General features: G+C 36.7%; 1 long non-coding RNA gene across 1 annotated transcript; it reads left to right on the top strand.

Annotated features, from left to right (window-relative positions):
• The first annotated feature begins 4,988 nt into the window (after positions 1–4,988).
• Positions 4,989–5,671, top strand: LOC126965175 (uncharacterized). Its single transcript, XR_007729497.1, has 3 exons — positions 4,989–5,019; positions 5,093–5,206; positions 5,529–5,671. It is a non-coding gene; the product is annotated as an uncharacterized LOC126965175 (long non-coding RNA).
• Positions 5,672–7,098: the final 1,427 nt, after the last annotated feature.

A 7,098-nucleotide genomic window follows, 5' to 3' on the forward strand; every position in this document is an offset into this window, starting at 1 on the left:
GGCGCAGGCACTAGGATCATCCGAAGGGAAATAAACCCTGCTCCAAGGGTAGGATGCAAAAAAGGAACGCATCCAATCCCAATCTGCTGACTTGTAGTGCCAAACGCGACGGGTCGCTGGTGGTCTGCGACGTGGGCGTCGAATAGGCACTACACTCCTGACCAGGCAATGGTCGGACGTTCCGAGAGGGGCGTCGACAATAACCTGGTAGCCATCGGGATGTATAGTCAGCAGAAGATTTAATAAGGACGGCATGTGGCTATCCACATCCGGGAGCCGCGGTGGCGACTCAACCAATTGGGACAGATCGTACGCCAATGCAAAATTATGCACAGATCGCCCTGGGTAGTCTGTGGTACGTGATCCAAGCCATTCGGCATTGTGCCCGTTGAAATCACCCAAGACTACGATTTTAGCGGAGGGGATCTGTGCAAGCACGTCGTCAATTGCCGCTTGAACGCAGCCCTTGAGATGATCGGTTTCTGCGTTACCACTATGGGACCTGTAGACACACGCATAGATGCGGACGCGGTCCTCTAAATCTACGCGGAGCCAGAGAGTGGACAGGTCCCTACCCTCAAAATTGCCGAGACGGCGACAGCAGATATCCTCCCTAACGTACACACATACCCCGGCATGAGGCAAAAAATTGTGCTCAATTTTGTACCCGGGGTACGTTAAATATGACGTATCGCTAGGTCGAGATATCTGCGTCTCCGTAAGGAAACAATGGTCTCCGGTCCTCGACACTAACCTATGCGAAACATAGCGGCACTAGGCCGCTACTTCACGCCGGTATTCTGTGCGAGTGTGGTAATTAACCCGGACGAGTCTGGCCCGATTGTGCTGACGTCAAATGACGGCTGCGTGACTCTCCCACTTCTAAAAAGCCCTTAGTCGCCTCTTACGACACCCATGGGCCTGGGACTCCCCTATTCTTTTTATGCCCCGGGGAAAGTACAGGGCATCACAGTCTCTGTTATAACGTTAATTTTTATGTATTCATAATGCTATTTTCTATAATAATACACAAGTAAAAGTTGAAAGATTATCTTCTGCAAATTTTAATAGGAAACAAATCTGCATCAGCATGATTTGATTTGAAACAAATGTTATTATAGCTTAATCTATGTTAACTCTCTTGCTCAGTCATTCTTTCTCGTCAGTGTGATCGTGGCCCTATGGCAGTGTACGAGCAGCTTGCATTAAAACTATAGAGTTGTTCTGCAAGCTGCTCTTACAGACAGTTTTCTTCAATGTTAGTTTGCATTGCGTCTTTTTGACATTTTTAATCGCGGTCAGTCAACTACACCAACAGCGAGAGCGCTAGCCCTTTATTCCTTGTACTACCAACCGTCTTAATATGCTCTATGTTACATGTTCATACACTTTAATTATTCCATCGAACAGTCAAAGAAATTCGTTATTGATACTAAACTATTTTAAAATGGATTAGTTATACAATTTATATTAAGTAGTTGTCCCTACCAAGAAATCTCAAAGACGTCTATTTTAGCAGTATTTATCCGTATATTGGAACAATTTCTGGTTCTTGGGCGATCTTTTCAAATTTTTCAAACGGCAGATCTCGTAATGGCATACCTTCTCTTTATTTCTCTCTTCCAACTCTTTCGGTATTCGTACCTCCTAATTAGGAGTAGCTTTGTACTTGCTGAAATCTTCAATAAAATAATAACAGAATATTAATACAATGTCAAAACAGCGTGAAAGGATTCTTAATTTCCTTACAAACTGGAGTTAATTTGTTTTACTAGTATTGGATAGTGTATAAGCGCGTGCGTATGAAATCATATGATATTATAAATACTCAGTAAGGCGAAACAGTACTTCACTAAAAGCCACCGCCTGCAACTTTATAAGGCGCAAATTCGGCCTGACATGGAGTACTGTTCTCACCTCTGGACGGGTGCTCCCCAGTACCAGCTTCTTCCATTTGACCGGATACAACGAAGAGCGGCTCGAATAATCGACGATCAAGTCATCTCCGATCGGCTTGATTCTCTAGCATTGCGTAGAGATGTGGGTTCTCTCTGCATCTTCTACCGCATTTACCACGGGGAGTGCTCAGAGGAGCTGTTCAGGTTGATTCCAGCGGCCAATTCCACCACCGGACATTACATGGCATTCCACAACCGCGCGTTTTGTTCGAAATTTCTTGCCTCGCACAGCCACTTTGTGGAATCAACTACCGGCAGCAGTCTTCCCGAACAGATACAACTTAGGGACCTTCAAGAAAAAAGCATACTCCCACCTTAAAGGCCGGCAACGCATTTCTTGACACACCTGTTGTTGCGGATGTCCATGGGTGGTTGCCTCACCTCTCCCCATCCCGTGAGCCTCTTGCCCGTTTGCCCCCTCTCATATAAAAAAAAAGATATTCCTGAGGTTTCGAGAAAGAAGTGGTATGCTGGGGGCGCCCGCTAAACCTCTAGGAACTTTCTTGAGGTTCTAAAGTGTGTGTCCGCTTGGCGTTTAGTGAATGAATGCATTACACCGAGTACTTTGATGCGATTCAAATATGCCAGTGACCACTGATGAATAAATTAATGAATATTCGTGCGAGTATGCCGGTTCCCTGTGACAGTTGGTTATTAAGCGGCGCGAGAGTCAATTGGCATTAGATTAGCCAATCAGATAATAATGCGTCCATTGTCCATAGTTATCTCTCTATTATCTACCGGAAACTATCTGCACTATAGCATGCCATAACAAAAAATTACAACAAGGAAAATAGACAATTGCGGCGCAAATAGGTTTATCATCGATAAGTTTTAAATTACCGACAAATTTATTTTAAAACAATACAATACACCATTAATATCTGGTTATTACTGTCTGGTTGTTCATCCTGAACTTATGGAAATGCTAAGTAATATCATATATATTTGTAATAATGTTACAGAGGAACTCTGAAAGTAGTTCTGTATTATTTGTTGTGTTTCTGTTGAAACTTCTTACCTTTGAGGTGACAAGCCTTTGTTAGCTTGATATTTGTGTTGTTATTACTATAGTTAGTTGGGTTTTACAGAACTTTATCTTCTTTTCTATGAAATATTTTAGTAACGAGAATAAAATATTAATATTATGTCCATAAGTTACCATTGCAGCAAGTAAACGTTTAGTATTTATTCCGAACGATTAACAAAAAAAAAATCTGCAATTGGGTTTTTGAAAAAAAAAAATTATTGATTTTTTTTATGTATTTTAAAACTTTATTATTAATAATATTGATATTTAATGCAAAAAACTTCAAAAAAAATTTTTTTCAATTAATTATAAACAATTAAAAATTGATGAAATTTAAATAAAAATCACGTGACTATAAACGCGCCATGATTGGTCACCATAGTTGTGACGTCATAATGTTATAGCTATTTAATAACAGTACAGCGTTTACGGCTATTACACGTGTCTAGACAATAATATTAAAAATTTATTGCTAAAATACGAGTTGTTAGTTGGTTTCGATTAGCTATGTGTGATAAAGGATTTATTAAGGCAAAGTCTGATAATATTCCTGATGTTGATATATTTATGATCACCGATTTTTTAAAAAATGACGTTCGGTTTAATTCTGCTGAAGTTCGAGGTGCCAAGGCATCAAGGTAAGTTTGTTAAAAAATAATATAATAAATGAAAATATTTAATTATTTATTCTCCATTACATTAGATATAATTATTTATTTCATAAATTGCAGAGCATCGCGTGAGAGTTACGGCGACAAAGCTATAGGTTATGTTCAACTAAGTCGTAAAAATAATATTTGTATTGTGAAAGGACGGGTATGTCCAGAACACCGAGTTCGGAGTAAAGCTTATTCAGTTACTTTAACTATTACAAAATTAAATAGATCAAAACACTGTATTTATTAATTTTCTATCAACTGCAATGAGTGAAAACTAACATTATGACGTCACACGCGCTCGGGTTTGTTCGGGAGTTGTCGGCGTGTCTTCGGTACTGGATTCAAAATTTTTTTTTTATTTTGAAATAACTTTTGAATTATTGCGAAAAAAAAAATAGTTTTGTTATAAAACTAATATATAATCTTTCCATTTATCACAAAAAAAATTTTTTTTCAAAAACCCAATTATACGAGAAAATAATTAGTCATAGTAATTCAATCATATATTGTATTGATAAATGTTTTAATAACTTGATAGGAATGAAACGTGTGAAAAAATAAACAAAATGGAACATTTTTTAATTAATCTAGTTACCATTCTAAAGTTTTAGGCATCTCTTACACTAATTAACAATTTATATAAAAGTTTTCTTCAATAACTATAATGAGCAGATAACGACTTGATACAACTTCTATATATCGCTCATTTGCGACAAGAACTTGTTAACGCAAATATGTGTCGTTATGGAATAATGATACAGTAGAATCCGGCGCATCGCGCTCTTGCAACTAAAACGCGATAATTCTAGCGCCGAAAATGACCGAGTAATGAGGGAAAAGGTCGGCGACTTTCGGTTTAGCGCCATCTCTTTCCGCTCCTAAGTTTATTGCAAGATCGGTTCACGTCAGTTGTCGCCGCTCGTTTGAAGAGGAAAGTGGTGCCCGATTGCGGTAAAAACGTAACAGCTCATGGTGTCACGATTTTGATGAAAAGGTAAATACAGCTTTTTGTGTTTTTAGTGATTTATTTTTGCAGCTATAACGGGACATTTATACGTGGTTCATTATTGTAGTAAAAATAGTAATTGCATGCTATGGTTTACATAGGATTGTACCGCTGTTGCTGAAATAAACAATGTTTTTTATTGGTTAACTTAAGATGTTCCGTAACAGTTGATAGTAAAAGTACAAAATGTTTGGTCTAAATGTTGTTTATTTTAAGTTAACACATTCTTGATAAAAAATTACAACATATAGCTTACAATGTTGCATTATAAATGATAAAACATTGTCTAATTACAATTTATTTTTCAGATGGAATCACGGTCTAGGAAGATTGTAAATCTTGTCCGAGGAATTAATGAACATTCACGTAAGTTAGAAAAATGAAAAGGTAATACCGATTCTCGAAATACAAATGAATTAAACAATCAATTTATTTATAGCATGTGAAACAGCACCGCAAGAACAACAACTTCAATGTAACCGGCCTCGTTGCGACTCGACTAGTTCTTTGAGCTGCAGTACTTCTTCGTCATCAATACCATCAATTATTGAAGGTATGTTCACTTATAATAAAAATAAAGCAGTATTTTTACTCACACTGCACACAAATAAGTCGCATCAAAACAATAGGATAATAATAAAACTTATGAAATTTAAGAAAGAGTATGATGTATGATGAAATCATAAATTATATTATTCTTATTATTAATATTATTCTTAAATTTCATTGGTAAATACAATAAATGTGTATGCAATAAAGTGTTCTCTCTCTCTCTGTCTCTATGATAATAATGTTAGTTTCTGTATTTTAATGATAGCGCTATGCTATGCTCTAGTATTGTAATAATAAACATTTTAAATAAACTTTTGCTGCAGACTCTGACGACTCAGTGAAGGATCCTGATTACGAATTAGTTCAAGATCAACGAAAAATTGAAAGTTCTAGTGAAGATAAAGATATAATTATGGACGACAACGAATATCCTAATAAGACTGATATGCGTACTATACAGACTGATGACAAACAAAAAAATGAGAATACAACAAATATAATACAAAATTCGTTTTTAAATGAAGAAATAGATAACATAGCTAAACAAATGATGACAGGAAATGACGATAGAATGAGACGAGAAATGCTGGATGCCATTGCAAGTATCGTGCCCACAGGAAGAGAAACCCCAACATTTGTATCTGAAATTAGATGTCAGACTGCAGACGTACAGAAGAGCACTAATGGAGAAACAACACCTGCAAAAAAAGTAAAAAAAGACCATTTGATAAAGCAATCGCACCTGAAAAACAACTATCGTTTGCAGATTAGAGATGAGAGACGTACAGATTAGTACAAATGAAGACCCTACACCTACAAAAAAAGGGTAAAAGAGAATAAAGAAAAATGGAAAAAAAACATTACTAAACAGTTAAGAAATGCAGTACAGTCCTACGAATCAAAAGCATCACAAAAAACTGTTCCCCCCCGTCAACTAAGTACCTGTAAGGAAACCTGTATTTTCAAGTGCCAAAAAAACTTTTCGGAAGAACAGAACAACGCCGTGAAATACTGAAAGATTACTGGAATTTAGGAGAGATCGAGAAGCAATGAAGTTTCATTGCTGCATCCGTTGAAGAAGCCATTCCAGCAAATCGTTATGTCAAACTCGATGATGAAGGACAGGTTATTAAACCAAAGCGAACTAATAATGCTTTTAATTTGATTTCAAAGGGGAAGAAATATAGAGTATGCAAGGTGTTTTTCAAAAATACGCTTTGTATCAATAATCGCCCAATAACAACTGCATTAAGCAAGAAAAATAAGGAAACAAATATTTCATTGATGACAGATAACCGTGGACGACATGGAAAGCAACCAAAAATTTACAATAATATTAAAGAAGGGGCCAAGCAGTTCATAGATTCAATACCCACAATTGAATCTCACTATACACGAGCCCATTCTAGAAGAACCTTCATTGATGGAAGCAAAAGCATTGCTGATCTGCACCATGATTACGTCGAAATCTGTAAGGAAAAGAAAGTTCTTTTCATCAACAATGTAATGTTTTACCGTATTTTTACTCAAGAGCACAACATATCTTTTTTTACGCCAAAAAAAGATATGTGTGACATATGCGAAGCGTTTAAAAATTCATCACCCGAAGAAAAAGAAGCCAAAAAGGACGCTTATGAAAGACATCGTGAAGAGAAGAGACTATCACGTTTAGAAAAAGACAAGAAAAACGAAGAACTGACAGTTTGCGTATATGACTTGCAAGCAGTATTTCAGTGTCCAAAAGGTGAGATATCTGTCTTTTACTACAAATCAAAATTGAATGTACTCAATCTCACACTATATGACGTCCAGAAGAATACTGTAGAATGTTATGTATGGGATGAAGCAAATGCAAGCAGAGGTGTGAACGAAATAGGTACGTGTGTATTTAAG

This window comes from Leptidea sinapis, chromosome 6 (genome assembly GCF_905404315.1).
Source record: "Leptidea sinapis chromosome 6, ilLepSina1.1, whole genome shotgun sequence".
NCBI classification, from domain to species: Eukaryota; Metazoa; Arthropoda; class Insecta; order Lepidoptera; family Pieridae; genus Leptidea; species Leptidea sinapis.